A 15296-nucleotide genomic window follows, 5' to 3' on the forward strand; every position below is an offset into this window, starting at 1 on the left:
TCCTGTTGGGCAATGAGGTCTAGGGACCCTACATAGGAAACAGGATAGATGCTCTTTTGACTTCGTCAAGGTACAAGCAGAAGGGCTATCAATGGACATCACTCCCTCACATAGAAAAAACTGTGGATGGGAATAATCTGGGCCACTGGCTAGAAGAACTTTCACATTAATGCTCAAAGATTTACCAAAGAATAAAGGTTGCTTTTAGGAGAAAATTTTCATGTTGCAAAGAAATGGAAATAATTAACATAATTTATATAACTTGCTGCTTTAGCATGGATATTTGCTTCTTTCAAAACTACTAACATGTTTCTGACAGAAGATAAGAAGCACGGCATATAACTTTTAAAAACCAAATGGCTGGTGACCCAGTTTCTGAGGTAGTATTAATATTATTATGAGTTTTATGTTTAAAAGATTATTTTAACATTAGGAAAGAGGTGTTTTTCCCCCCACTCCATAAAAATTTGAAATCTATTTAAAGGGAAAACCAAGCTTATGATGAGAAACAGGTTAAAGACAAGATTTCCATAAAGAGAACTTTTTGGGAGTTACAATTTTCTTTTTAATTAGAATTTTTTTTTAATTCTGTTTCAGAAACAAATGGCTCACTGTTTACATGATACCAAATAATTCACTTAAAATTACATGATTTAGATTATCCCATATCCAGAAGCCCTTGCATGGTGTATAGCAGAGTTCACCAGGTTGTATCAACAAGTTTAAGTACTGTGCGTAGTCATCCAGATTGAGCAGAACAGTCTCTGTCCCTTTGTGTGTTTGCTTCTTTAAATACACTATTCTCAAGGACACAGGGTAAAAAAAAAAGGGGGGGGGGGAACTAGCATTCCTATAAATCATGGGATTAAGTGTGAGCCTCTGTATTCACAAAGCATTTCACTACACACTTCACCCGTTAGCCTTACTCCTGCTCCTTGGCTAACTTGGGGGCCTACACCCATTTTTAGCAGCATCAAGCCCTGCAGATAAATCCAATGTGCCACTTTTTAATTCAAGTTCTTTGTCTCAGTATCACAGGTGCCTGAACTTTCTAACAGCAAAGGACACATTGAGAACTTGCCAGAAGTGCAAAAGTTGACTTAGTTAATATATACATGTAACACTTCCAAAGTACAAAATGCATACAAATACAGCATTTGCTTGTGTGTGTACCTTTCTTGATTAATGATGGAAAGGAGCTGCTTGTTTGAATCCACCAGCAGGCGGTCAGCGCCAACCTCATCTTGTAGTGCTAGGGATGTGGATTAGGCCACTTTTTAGCATTCCAGGTGTTATATTTGGCCATTTATTTGAACCATTCATATAAGGAGCTCACGTCCCAATTATTGTTATTTTCATTCCAGTTCTGTCCCTAGATTGCCCCCACATATTATGTACATAGAGACTGAAGGGTTTGTCAGAGACTTGGAGGTGAGTGATCATGACTAGTGGTTACAGCAGGAGTCAGTAGCCAGGAGTATGGGTCCAAGGTCAGAGCCAGAACCAAGAATCAGAACTCAGGAATTAGAGCCAAGGGGCAGCACCAGCAGTGAATCAGCTGCAGTGAATCAAAGCAGGAAGCAGTCTGGGAACAAGCCAGCACAGGAGCTAACACAGCCAAGAGCAAATGCTTAGAGCAGCTGTTAACTTAACACTGCTGCTGGGCTTGAGAGCATACCTGTTGGTTCCTCCAGTCACCTGCAAGCCAACTGTGATACAGCAGCAAGTCCTCTGTTGCTCTCATTAGGGGAGGTGAAGCTTCCAGGACCCAGGGTCAGCAGCAAGCCCTAATTCCTGACAGGGTTTAAGTGGCTGATTTTAAATGTGCCACAAACAGCTAGACACAGCTAGCTGAACTGAGGTCGGAAATGTAGTCCCCCCAAGTTTGCTTTAAGGGATTAATTCAGACATATACTGTTACCATAATGTTTTTTATAATTTTAAAACATAAAAAACCCACCATGTACTTTGCACTTTCTTTTCTATTTAATTATAGTCATTTTCTAAAGTATCAAGATTGTAAACAGAGAAGAAGAATAGCTAGCAAAAAATACTATTTTAAAGCTAACCACCACTAAAATATTGTCATTTTCCACACTAATGGTGTCTGAAACTCCACAAACCCATTTTGAAGCATTTATTGCTTTATAAAAATGTATTGATTACACAAATGACTAAAGTTGGAAATGTTCAAAGTTCACAAAGTGCATTGTCCGAAATGTGGTCTTACAGGACTTCGGACATTGTGAAGGAGCATAGACGCATTGCCAAGAAAGCTAATGGCATATTGGGCTGCATTAGTAGAAGCATTGCCAAAAGATAGAGGGAAGTGATTATTCCTCTCTATTCAGCACTGGTGTGGCCACATCTGGAGTATTGTGTCCAGTTTTGGATGCCCACTACAAAAAGGGGGTGGACAAACTGGAGAGAGTTCAGCAGAGGGCAACAAAAATTATTGGGGCTGGGGCACATGACTTATGAGGAGAGGCTGAGGGAACCGGGCTTATTTAGTCTGCAGAAAAGAAGACCATCTACCTGAAGAAGGGGGATTCTCAGGATGGATGGAGCTAGGTTGCAGGCTGTTCTCAGTGGTAGCAGATGACAGAACTAGGAGCAATGGTCTGAAGTTGCAGTGAGGGAGGTCTTCGTTGGATATTAGGAAAAAAATTTTCACTAGGAGGGTCGTGAAGCACTGGAATGGGTTACCTAGGGAGGTGGTAACCCATCCATCCATTAGAAGTTTTTAAGGCCCAGCTTGACAAAGTCCTAGCTGGGATGATTTAGTTGGGGTTGGTCCTGCTTTGAGGTCCTGAGGTCACTCCCAACCCTAGTCTTCCATGATTCTATTTGCACCAGAATGGTTTTGATATCAATGGATGGAGTAGTCAAATCTATGAATCATTCCAAAAGTGCTTGTAATAAGTAATACAAGATTTTCAGAGAGGTTTATGTGGTGATTCATAACTTTTAAAGAAAGCAGTTTTACTTTCTTAAACAGTGGGGCTTTTGTTTTGTATTTTGTTTGTTTTTTAATAGCAAATTACTCAATAGAGAAAATACCTCAGCTCTACAACTTTTCCAGTGTCCTTTTATAACTAACCTCCTCCAGAGGACATTTTTTTTAAGTCTGTGATTAATCTTTGTGGGACACTTAAGGCTAGAAAAATTCATAAACTTTCTTTCAAGGCTGTTGCCAGCCTGATCAAATCGGCAGGTAAACATTTACTGATCTACTCTCTCTCCTCATCTTGTGATACTTCTGTGATAACATTCACACTTTTATGTACCTTTATTATGTATTCTCCGAACAAGCTTCCATATTTTTAGATGGTAGATAAGCAGTGAAGAAACAGTATTCTAGTTTGCACTGCTCCTTGCATCATGAAGAATACTTGACCTCTTATCTGGAACAGCTATGATCTGGAAATTCATTACATCAGGCTTACCGTTGTGAGATGCAACTAGTAGTGAGATATCAGCTAATGGCCATGATGTGTACTCTTAACTCATTCATCTGCTCTATCAGACACTTAAGTTAGACTAAACCAGAAACCATTTAATCCATATCACCAATAAGGGCAAATTCTGGGTGAAATCCTGGTCCTAATCAATGGAATACTGTCACTGAATTCCATAGGGGCCAGGAATTCACCTCTGATATGTCTGAGATCTTCAGGCTAGTTCTACAACACAAGGGAAAACAAGATTTAAGAACCTGGGCAGGGGTTGGACACCCAGCTGCAGGGGGAAGGCTAAGCTACATGGAGGCTGAAGCACAGTGTAGGGCGGCGGGGGCCAGTGAATGAAGCACGGGCAGAGCAGGTGCATTCATAATTACCCTCTGTGCCCAAAGATATAGGATACTTTCCCCAGAGGAAAATGCTCAGTTCAGAACACAGCTGCAGGCACAATGTGCTGATTTTACAGGCTTGCCCCTTGCTCAATTACACTTTTGTATACAGGACAAAAAATGAGTAATAAAATAATTCACATTTTCTGTGATGAAATCTTTTCTTTTCCCCCCTCCAAACAAATTAGGAGAAGCAACTTTTCTCATAAATAAATAAATAGTATAACCCAAGTTTTATTTATTTATGTATCTATTTGTTTATTTGATTTTTGAACAGTATGGTCTAGTTGTACACAGAAATGCTTTAATAGGCAGACTTAATAGTACTAGGCAGGAGACAGCTTCTTCTACCTTCCTTTCCTTTGTTTGTCAATGACCGCCCTATCAATAATGCATATAAAGGAATGCATAGATTTTAAGGCCAGAAGGGACCTTTATGATCTTTTAGTCTGACCTCTAAGCATTTCCAAATGCATTTCTCAAAGATTTTCCAGGGAACTGACAGCTTGGTATCTTAACAAAGCAACCTGAAAAATCTTAGGTGACAGTTAATAATCTAAGCAGTCGGAACCCCTTCCCATAAATGAAATGTGTGGCCTCCTTGTCATGTTCAGCCTTCTCAAACCCAAGAGCTTTGAGGGCTACCCAGACAAAATTTAAAAAACCCTGACTTCTGTGAAAGTTTTGCTTTTTTATGAGGACTCCAGGAGAAGGCCTTTGGGGTTCCCCTCCTATGGATTATACCTTAATGGTTAAAACTTGTTTAGAAAAAAATAAATATAGCATAAAAAGCTAGCAGAGGATGTACTTAACTGGAAGTACATAATACTTCATATACTTCTCTGCTTCATTCCAAGAGAGCATATCACTCACCAATGCTGACACTGTGTGTGTGTGTGCAAGTGCATGTAAGAATTTGGATAAAATTAAATTCTATATTTGTGGATCATCTTTTTTATCATCATCTTTTCCCTCTGAGTAACAGTGAAGTTACTTATCTCTATAATCTGAACATATTAGCAATATTCCTCTGACATACAGTGCTGACTTTTGGGTTAAATGGAAGGATCTGCATGCAAAGCAAGAGTACAGATTCAACCCTACAGGTAGCTGAGTGCGGCGGAAAGAAATGCAGAGTCAGTGTGTTAATAATGCTAATGCAGATTTTGCTCAGCATCTGTGCAAAGAGGATTCTGCACAGTGCAGACAAATATGTACAGTGTTCAGCAATGTAAGCAAACCACTGTACCTTCCATGAGCTGAGCACTGAGAAGAGGGAAAAATGAGTGTGACTGGGTGTGGTAAAGACCTAAGGTAACAACAATATCAGTGCTTAAGCTTCAATTCAGGGAACGGAAGTGATATGCATAGTAGTCATTTTTAGGATTTTCAGTTATTTCTGCCAAACAGGAGTCATGGCTTGCTCAAGAATGCTTGTCCACTGCAAGGGCTATTCCCAAGAGAATTTTCATCTCATGGAGTTTCGTCTTTATACTTAACACTGGTGGCTGGTTTGGCCAGATAAGGAAGAAGGGAGTTCAGCCCCCTAAACCAGTAGTTCTCCTAGACCTATGAGGCTCCCATTTCCCCATGTGCCTTAGCCCTTTCTGGTTTCCTGGCAATGCAATGCTCCTTCAACAGCCGCATTGCTAGGGCTACCCCAGCCTCAAGCAAGTTTCCACAGCACAGCAGAGAAGTGGATAAATTAAAGTTAGGGTTGGTAGAATTCAAAGTTTAATTTTTATAATTTCAACGGGTATCATCAATGTTTCTTTTCAAACATATTTTTTATTTTTATTTATTTAAATTTTCAGAATTATGGGAAATTAAGGTGGGGGAACGGGGGTCAGACAATAATTATTCAATGACAGCAGACATTGAGATTCAAAAAGTGAAAGCTTCATAGCTGTTAAAATATAAACACTAATAAGTCCTCAAGCAGCATTTTCCTTACTTTGCCCATCTGTAAATTTTGATTGTTGGTGGAAATATTTTGTCATTTTTTCACATATTTTTTATGTTTGTGTGTGTACAGTGAAATTGACATTTACCACTAAAAATCTAATCCTTCCAAGCCTAATTAAGTTTGACTGAGTCAGTATTAACTGAAGTCCAAAGCTCCTGTCAGAACATGTTACCTGGGCCAGGTCCCCTCCTAGCTCTGGTCCTGTCCTTTCAATAGCTTGAATCCTGTGGAATCTCCATGGAGAAGTTTCTGTGGAGTCAAGGAAAGGGGAAATGATGCAGCAGAGGCACTACTTCCCCATCTCGAGTCCTCCCAGGCAATGTTCCTTAGGATTTTGTTTGCTCCGCCCATGGAAAGTGAAGGGACTACAGGGGTCTTAGAATAAACTGAGAGCAGGAATGAGAGATGACAGATATGTTTCTAAGTTTTCTAATAAGAAGGAAGATGGCTGTGAGGGACAGAGTTCAATGGTTTATGAGCTGACAAGTACTAGGCATAGCATTCACACTGAGCACCAGCGTCAATCACCCGCTCCCCTCAACTTGCTTTATCTTATTGGATTGTAACAAAGCACGTGATCAGCAGCTTTACCATTGGCTCAACCCTACTCACTTAGAAGGCCCAATATTGTCCCATTGAATTCAATAGGAGTTTTACTGTTGGCTTCTATTGGACCAGTATTGGGCCTTCAGAATCATCATCTACACACCTATCTTAATGTTTTAAATTGCTGCTCTTCACCACAGTATCTGATCCTGCAAGACTGGGCCCAGTATCTTAAATTCCAGTGATTTTTCCATGAAGATGAAGGTGCATAAAGATGAAGACATTAAATTGCTGTTAGCACAAACAAATATCATAGTTTTAACTTTCATTGCCCACATGTTTCGTTTAGAAGTGTTTTTAGCTAGAGTGATGATTGAGTTTCAGATCGATGTCAACATATAAAGATTCAGGTGAACACATATTTGTGATGTCAAACCAATACACAAGTAAACAGTTATATATGGAACAGAAAAGATCACCCATGACCTTTGAAGGCTGTAGTAGCCTTGTTTTGTGCTGTTCATGTTGTTCACATAAGGTGTAGCCTTGTTTCAAAGTGGTTAATGGCAACATTATAAATATGCCTCCACTTGCTTTGTCATCAGATGTTGGAGGCCTGTGGGTCTTGCCACACTCCTCACAGGGAAGGAGCAGTGGACCTAAGTCCTCCAAACAGCCTAGAAAGACTGTACTGGAAGCAGCCAGTCAGGGCATAGAAGAGCCATATAAAAGGAGTTGCAGAGCCAAAAACAGGCAGCTCCTTGCTGGAGCCAGAGCAGTGCAGATAATGCTCCTGGCTGGCCAAAGGGAACTGCAGCAGCCTGGACAGCTTAATGCTGGCAGGGACCAGGGGAGTGAGGAAGAACTCCTGGCTGGTTGCTGGGCATGAACCTGAACTTAGATGAGCCCTGAGGTAAGGGTGTAGCTTTGGAGAAGACTGGGGCTTTGGGGAACTGGCCCAGGGAACTGAAAGCAGTTAAAGGGATACAGGAACATGTGGCTGCTATTCTTAGGGTCCATGGGCTGGGACCTGGATTAGTGGGTGGGCTTGGGTGTCTCCGCCCTCATAGGCCACTGGGGAAGTGGCCTACAACATACAGTCATAAACCCCCAGAAGGGATCTGAACCACTTAGTGGCCTGGCTGGAGCCAGAAGGGCCCACAGAGGACAAAACCATTGCCTCCAGAGAGGAAGCCCTGCAGGTACAGCCTGATACCAGGGCTGGGACTGTTTAGAAGACTGCAGAGACACCCATCAGAAGGGGGTGCCTGTAAGAGGTGGGTATCACGCCATTTTACAGAGATCCCACAATTAAGGATTTCAATACTGGGAATCCTGTCCCAATGTTGACCCTTCAAACAGACCAAAGGCAGTGCATATGGAACTGCTCAAGTTGCCTAATGTGGCAGCGCTATGTTGTCCATATCTCACAACCCTATAGAAGCATTGTAGGCATGATTCCCTGGTAAACATTTAGCTTAGTGCTTATTTTGACACCCCTATAAATCCAAATTCTAAAGGCAGAGCTGGCCTTTTCTATGTGATGGGTAGTCTCATAATCAGTTGTGGTATTCTGTGACAGCATACTCCCTAGATAGCAAAACTTCTCCATGAACTTGAGAGGGGCATTGCTGAACTCAATTGGGTAGACACGAGCATCTCCTGGCACAGGAGGGAACAGTATCACAGTTTTCAGTACTTCATTTTTTTAGGCTGACTGTGAAACCAAAACAATTGACTGCATAAGTGAAGTGATCAGTTATAAATTGAATGTCATCAATCAAGTGAACAACCAGTGCACTATCAGCAGCAAATAGAAGTTCCTTAATGAGTAAATCTGCCACTTTTGGGTGAGCACAGAATCATTGCAGATTGAACAGCTTCTTATCAGTGAGGAACTGGATAAATACTCCTTGTTCAATGTCATGAAACGAATCCATAAGGCTAGCTGAAAAAAATGGAAGAGAGTGTGGGAATCAGCATGTAACCTTGTTTGGTGCTATTGGTGACCGGAGGGGGTCCAATATCCCTCTATTTTCCACTGCACTGGCATTCATCCTATCCTAGGGAGACCGAATGACAGAAATAAACTTTGCAGGGCATCCAAAGACTAACAAAAGCTTCCAGAATCTTTCACAATTTACAGACCAAAAACCTTAACCAAGTCAACAAATCTAATATAAAGGCCATAGTTTTACTCCCAGCACTTTTTCTGCAACCGATGGGCTATAAAGATCATGTCTATAGAGTACTGTCCATATTGAATTTCACATTGAGACTCAGGGAGGATGGTTTCCACAAGATAGACTTAACACCTATTCAATATGACATGTGCAAGAATTTTCCCAGCAACAGAACAGGGAAATGCTGTGTGATTATTACAGTTTGCTCTATCACCCTGACATTTATAGAGGTGGACAGTGTTGGCATCCTTGAAATCCTGTGGCACTGACTCTTGCTTCCTGATAATGCAGATGAGCCAGGTGAGGTGGTGTGGTAGCTACCCTATTTATAGATCTCTATTTATAGTTCCTTGTGACTTCTACTTGATTGCTACAGTGGCCATACATAAGATGGTAGAGACCTGCATGGAAATAACTTTGTATCCTCATCCAACCCACAAACATGGTGGGCTCTAAAGATGGGCCAGTGCATGGGTTTTTTAATAGATGCTATGGAAGAACATTAATTGCTTTCTTGGAAATGTAAGAGTTGTAATTTGCCACTTTCTTTTTCCACCACTGGTTTTTCATTCACCGAAATCTGGTCTGAACTACCTGTTTTGCTCGATGATATGAAGATTTCCTAGCTGCTGACTCCTTGTCTGCTACATGGGCTCGATAAGTAGCATGAAGTGAATTCAACAGCCGACATATTTTAGGCTCATCCTCATTAAACCCATCCTGATGTTTCCTCTTAACGAAGCTGATAACTTCAGCAGCCATGTTATATATTGTGTCCCAAAAATATTTCCAGGTTGTATAAACACCTACTAAAGCTTCTGTAACTGCAGAAAATGCTTCTCTGAGTTTCTTAGAATTCAGGCTGTCACAATTTTTCAGGCTTGAAATATCGATTTTTCTTCACTCACTTGAGTAGTTGTCTATGTTGCTTGAAAGCAAAATAGAGGGACACTTGACTTCTCATGAGTCTATAGTCTGACCAGCAGTTGGCTCCCCTCATGATGCAACATCATGAGCTTGACATTGCAGAGATTTAAACTACTCAACTACTGAAAGAACAAGTACTTAAAAACGGGCATGATGCGAAAACAAAATGACACAAGGAATGCAAATTTTAAATGTTGGCAATGTAACAAAATATTTAAATCCTTCATCTGCATGCCCAACTCTGTTTAGACATCTAAGTGCCAATATGAATGCCCACATGTTGACTAGAACACCCAATCTGAGACATACCTAGATTCCATATGCATTCAGTGCCCTATTTTGGATCAAAATAAAGAACATCTTGAAAATTGTTTTGGTCTTTCTTCTCTTCCTCCCTTTCCCCCCACATCATATCAGTATCTCTGTAATAAAACAAGATTCTATTTCTTTCATATAACTTTCATTGGCATTATAATTATGCTGCCATAAAATGTATTGCTAATAATTGCACTATATTTTGTATCTCACTTAATTCTTCAGTAATGATCTGTCATTAAAGAATTTTAATTAAACCATGCTAATTAGTCTCATAGATCTAGTGAATGTGAGTTCTTTCCAATATATCATCTTAGTAGGCCAGATTCTCCAGTGCGCTCTGGCCATTTTGCACTGCATCACCAGCAGAATCTGTCCCTAAACCCAGTATAACTAACTTGGACAATATTGCTCCCAAGTAAGGAAGGTCTTCTGGTGGTACAGAGCCAGTGTAAGAGCTCTGATGCCACTCCCCCTCCCTGGTACTGGCATAGTAGGAAAAAACATGATATGGCTGGAATGGGGCATATCTGGGATGCCTCTGTCATGCCTTTGACCCTTGACTGCATTTCACTGCAGGGGGAATAACCCTGCACTATCTACATCAGGATCAGGGGATTGCAAAGGTATGCTGTAAGCGTCCTTTGTACATGCACCCCTGACCTGCACTGTGTGAAAATCAGCTGCATCCGAGCACTTGGTCATTTCACAGTGCATTTTTCTCTTTTACCTAGAGCAGAGTATATTGTTTTTATGCTGCATCTCTCTTTTTGCAGCTCCCTCAGTGCATATGCTGACATTTAGCAGTTCTGTTCATAGAACTGAACTGGCATTCAACCTACCACACCGCAGACAAGGGATGTACCGATTTCAAAATCTTCCGGCTCACTGATAGCTCTTCTTTCTTGACAGATACATTTATTCCAGCTTCCCCTTTTCTCAGCTTCTCCCTCAGGCAGTATATGACAACTTCTGTGATATTGATTGTGATCCTTGATGATAACAGCAGGATTTTTATGCTGCCCTTCAACAGAACTCCACTAGTGTTAGTCTATTTAGCTAGTGAAACATCCAAGGACATTCTCTCCCACTACATATTTTTTTCTTCTTCCAGAGAAACTTTGCAGCAAATTCTATTATTCCTCAATCAGTGATTAAAACTTTTACATACCTGATGTTTGTTTTATTCTATCAACTACAACATATTACTTACTTGTGTTTTATCAACACTTAACTATTACTTTACTCAGTTATACATTAGTCCAAATAGCAGACAACATGTGAGGTGATGCAGCAGTGTTTAGCGCTCCTTAGCTACGTGCTTGTCATTATTGCTCTCCGCAAAAAGCTTATTCTCCCTGGGGGAACCCTAATGTAATATTTAGCTTGAATCCTAATGCAGCTAAACTACATTAAAACTATGCACACAGACTCAAAGGCAACTGTAAGTAATGCAAAAACAGATCAATACTAATCTGAAATGTTGGTGTGTAATTCTAAAAGATCTGTTACTTATAATTTCAATTGTCTCATCTGTCGTTTGTTCTGATTGGCTGCTGTTTATTGCCGAAAGATTTTTTTAAATCCACTTTGCGGCTAAAATTCAATTATACTAAAAAAGGAAATAAAAAATCTGAGTAGGTATAAACTGGGTATAAACTCTTGAAGTCCTTAAAGATATAAAAAAAAAAAATGGTTTGAAGTGTTTTCTAGTTCCTGAATTAGCAAATCAACAGAGGAAAGACTTGTGCTTATGTACAGTAATTCAGTTTGAGTGTGAAAACATTAATTTACTGTAATTTGCTGATTTATAATTATGAAATCAGTAATTTAATTGGCATCTAGTGAAATAAAAACATTCCCAATGTCATTATCTAAATGCTGATGCTTGATGCTTTCAAACCTAGCTGAACTGTCAAAAAACACTATTTTGTTAAATCTTCGTACCTGCTAAACTGACAACTATTAGACAAAAAATGCTGAAAAGGTGCTATTATACAACAGCTGGGGATGATATCTATACATTTCAGCAAAACTGATGCAGTTCACTGTTGGTCACCACGCATATGTCTTACTGCTGATAGAAATAGTGAATGCGCTTCTTATAAAAATACCTATTCCTGGCAAACAGAAACTGCCATAGTGAGTTACATTAAAAGTGATTTGTATGTTGGTTACTGATTATGTCAGTCTAACTGACACAGCGTTATCCCTAGACACAAGAACAGGTTTGTGTGCTGGTGAGCGTGTTTATGTGGCTGCAGGTGCATGATGAGAGGTGTGAGTTATAGCTTAATGTAATGCTACACAAGAGAAGATGAGGAAGAGCTATTTAACAGAATCAGGGAGAAGCAGTACAAAAGATAGGATTAGCAGAGCCGTCTCAATCTATTTGGGTTAGTGTAAAATGTGTGCTGCAAGCAGAGCTCTGGCTTTATGCCTGCTGCTGCCTGAGCAACAAATTACAGGTAGAACAGCAGGAAGTGCTTAGATCTTCTAGCCTCAGGTGAAGAGGTCTGATCTTCAAAGTAGTAGCCATACAAATGGAGGTGTATCAGAATAACCTTACAGCTGTTAACTGAACAATAATCAGTATGAGTGAAACTTCATTTTGAAAGACCATCTGATGTAAGGAGGGGATTTATAAACTGGCTTAGGCTGGGGTTGGGGGGGGAGAGAAACTAAAACCACAATTTAATAATCTCTCTACCTTATTAAGCCTGATCTGTTCAGAGATTTTGTACCAGTATAACTATTATTAATAAGGGTGCGATAGCATGGACACAGTAATACAAGTATAAAGGTGCCTTCTACCATACAGAAATTAGCTAGTGGTATACTAAAAGTAGTACAAATTTTGTGTGTCAACAAGGTATTTGTCTTTGATGACAGAGACAATCAATTCAATATGCAAAAGAAAAGGTTGCAAATTTTATATCAAAACATTTTCTGTTAGAAACTACTATTTAAAACTAGCCCTGAAAATTCAAATAATGAATGAAGTGATATTAAGAGCTCCCCATTTTTAGCCTGAATGTCCCTGCAGCCATCCTTGAGGCTTGTCTATGCTCAAAATGCTTCAGTGGTGCATTACAGTGTCGACATTACTTATGCCAACAGGCTTCTCCCATCAGCAAGGGTACCACACCTCCCTGAGAGGCAGTAGATAGATCAGCTGAAGACTTCTGTCCACACTGAGAGGTAGCTATGCCCAAGTAAATTCTTAGTGTAGACCAGGCTTCAGTTTCTTACCACCAAACATTAACTGTATGAACATCTGTCAATATCATGCATAGCGTAGTAACTTAAACATCATTAGACTGTTAGGTACTGTTGAGTTGGGAGCAGCTAACGTGAGCCTTGTTAACATGCCTGATTTTTTTGGATATTTCTAGCCTTTCTCCCTTGTGAAGACCACCTTGAAAACACTAATGAAAACCGGGACTAGGAGGATAAAACGTTAAAAGGGGGATAAAAAGTTGCAGGGGTCTATATTTGCAGCACAAATTTACTCTTGTGTTTCTTTTCCATCCTCTCTAATCCCTCCCCACTGGAGCTGGATGAAATTTTTTTGGAAAATGGTTTATTTGTCAACAATTGCAGTTTGAGGGTGACCAAAACTATTTGCAAAATCAACACAAATTGGCCAAGTAGTGTTGGATGATTTGGGGGAGGGGAGGAGGGAGAGCTAGGTACACAAAACTGTAGCAGTGTCAGCTATCTACTCTCAATCTTTCCTGCTGAATCTGTTCCATGTTGTATAAGTAATTAAACAGTCATTGGAACAGGGACTTAAACTTGGGTCTCCCTCCCCTAGGAAAGTGTCCTAACTACTGGACACCCCCTGTTTAGAGAATCTGGCCTTCTGATTTTATTTTAAAAGGGTACAAATAACTTAAAACAATGTTTTCTTTGACCCCAAACTTTTTTTGATTCACTGAAAATTCCAAAAAAAAAAAAAGTCAGTTTTGATTTGCACAGACTTTTTTTGTTTGTTTGTTTGTTTTTGAACTGGCAGCAAACTTAAAAAAAAAAACAAAAAAAAAAACGTTATTCACCCAGTTCTCCTCTCCAGTGTTTTTGTCATCCCTTTGTATTTAGTCTGAAATTAGGCCCAGGCCTGCAAAGACTTTGAAATCAAAGGGACTGTTACAGTAGATAAAGCTACGCACACGTGTAAATCTTTGCAGGATCTGAGCCTTGGACTATAAACTCTCTATTTTCTTATTTGTAATCTAAGATGCCTAACACAGTTTGAACATTATAAAATCAATTAACAGCAACAACAGCAAATGGGGAAATGGATATGAAAAATGCTACTGCAGGTTTGAAGTTGTAAATTTAAATGTTCAAAAATCAGGAAATTTGGAAGTTTAGGTTATATGCTTAAACTTAACTCTGTCTCCTTGTGCATATTCATTACCAGTAGTCCTTAATTACATGATCACATATTTCTCAATGAATACAATATTGTGACATTACCCAGGGTACAATCTGGACTGTTAAACAGCTGTGTCCCCTCAATTCTCCAATCTGGGATGCCTCTTACACGGCTTCGCTCTGTGAGCAAAAATATATTATACAGTTTTTTCCTGCAACTTTAAATATAGGCATGTGCAACAACATATCATTGTCTCTTTTTCCTTGTATACATATGGTATCATATGTACCGTAATATACATTTAAGACAAGATACTGCAGTGGTGGGTATGAGGATTGGAAGATAGCAGCAAGACGTTAGCAATTAGTAAAACTGCTGACTATGATGATTTGTCACCCTCTTTTTTAATAAAAGTGAAGCAAACTTAGGGGAGAGGGTGCAGCAGGAGCATGCTGTAGCAGTGTGTAAACAGAACCTCTTTAAACTCCACTAAAGACAAAAAGACATGTGGGTTACTGAATTTTACAGAAAATATAATAAACTCCAAGTTCACTGCATCCAAACCTCTCTAATTTGCACAAATGGAAGATTCAGGAAGCCTAGCGCTGTTTTGCGAGAATAGTATGTTTAATTAAAAGTAGCACAAGTTAAAAATTCACTTGTACTATTAGACAATGGCCCCAATTCAACAATAAGTATTTTCCTCGGGTTACATAATGGGACTGTGTTGACAACTCATGATTTTATGGAGAATCTCATTTTATTTGGTATTTTTCTTAAAGCCCTGGCTCCTGGAGGCATGTGATAACAAGAGAATCTGAGCTTTCAATAAGGTTCTAGTCCTTATGGTTGTGCAGAAAAACATGATACAATGTACTGAGTGTATCCTAAAGGCTCAAACCATAAGACAAATAAAAAGAACCCCAAATTTATTTCTCATGGTTTTTGTGAGCCTAATGATTTTTTGAACACGTGGGGTTGAAAATACTGTGGACTTGGGGAAATGCTTAAAGTTAAGCACATACACAAGTGCCTTGATGAATTGGGACTTAGTCTTGTTTCTGTCCAAGCTAGCTGGGATCCTGTCCATGTAAAATTTATATTCAACTGAAATTTAATTCCTCCCAA

General features: G+C 39.6%; 1 protein-coding gene across 2 annotated transcripts in view; it reads right to left on the reverse strand.

Annotated features, from left to right (window-relative positions):
* The window catches only part of HS3ST5 (heparan sulfate-glucosamine 3-sulfotransferase 5), a 201538-nt gene that overhangs the window by 123705 nt on the left and 62537 nt on the right, over positions 1-15296 (reverse strand). The gene's annotated exons all lie outside the window — the stretch shown is intronic.

Source organism: Emydura macquarii, unplaced genomic scaffold (assembly GCF_026122565.2).
Source record: "Emydura macquarii macquarii isolate MOO-44397 ecotype Brisbane River unplaced genomic scaffold, CSIRO-AGI_Emac_v2 contig_1146, whole genome shotgun sequence".
NCBI classification, from domain to species: Eukaryota; Metazoa; Chordata; order Testudines; family Chelidae; genus Emydura; species Emydura macquarii.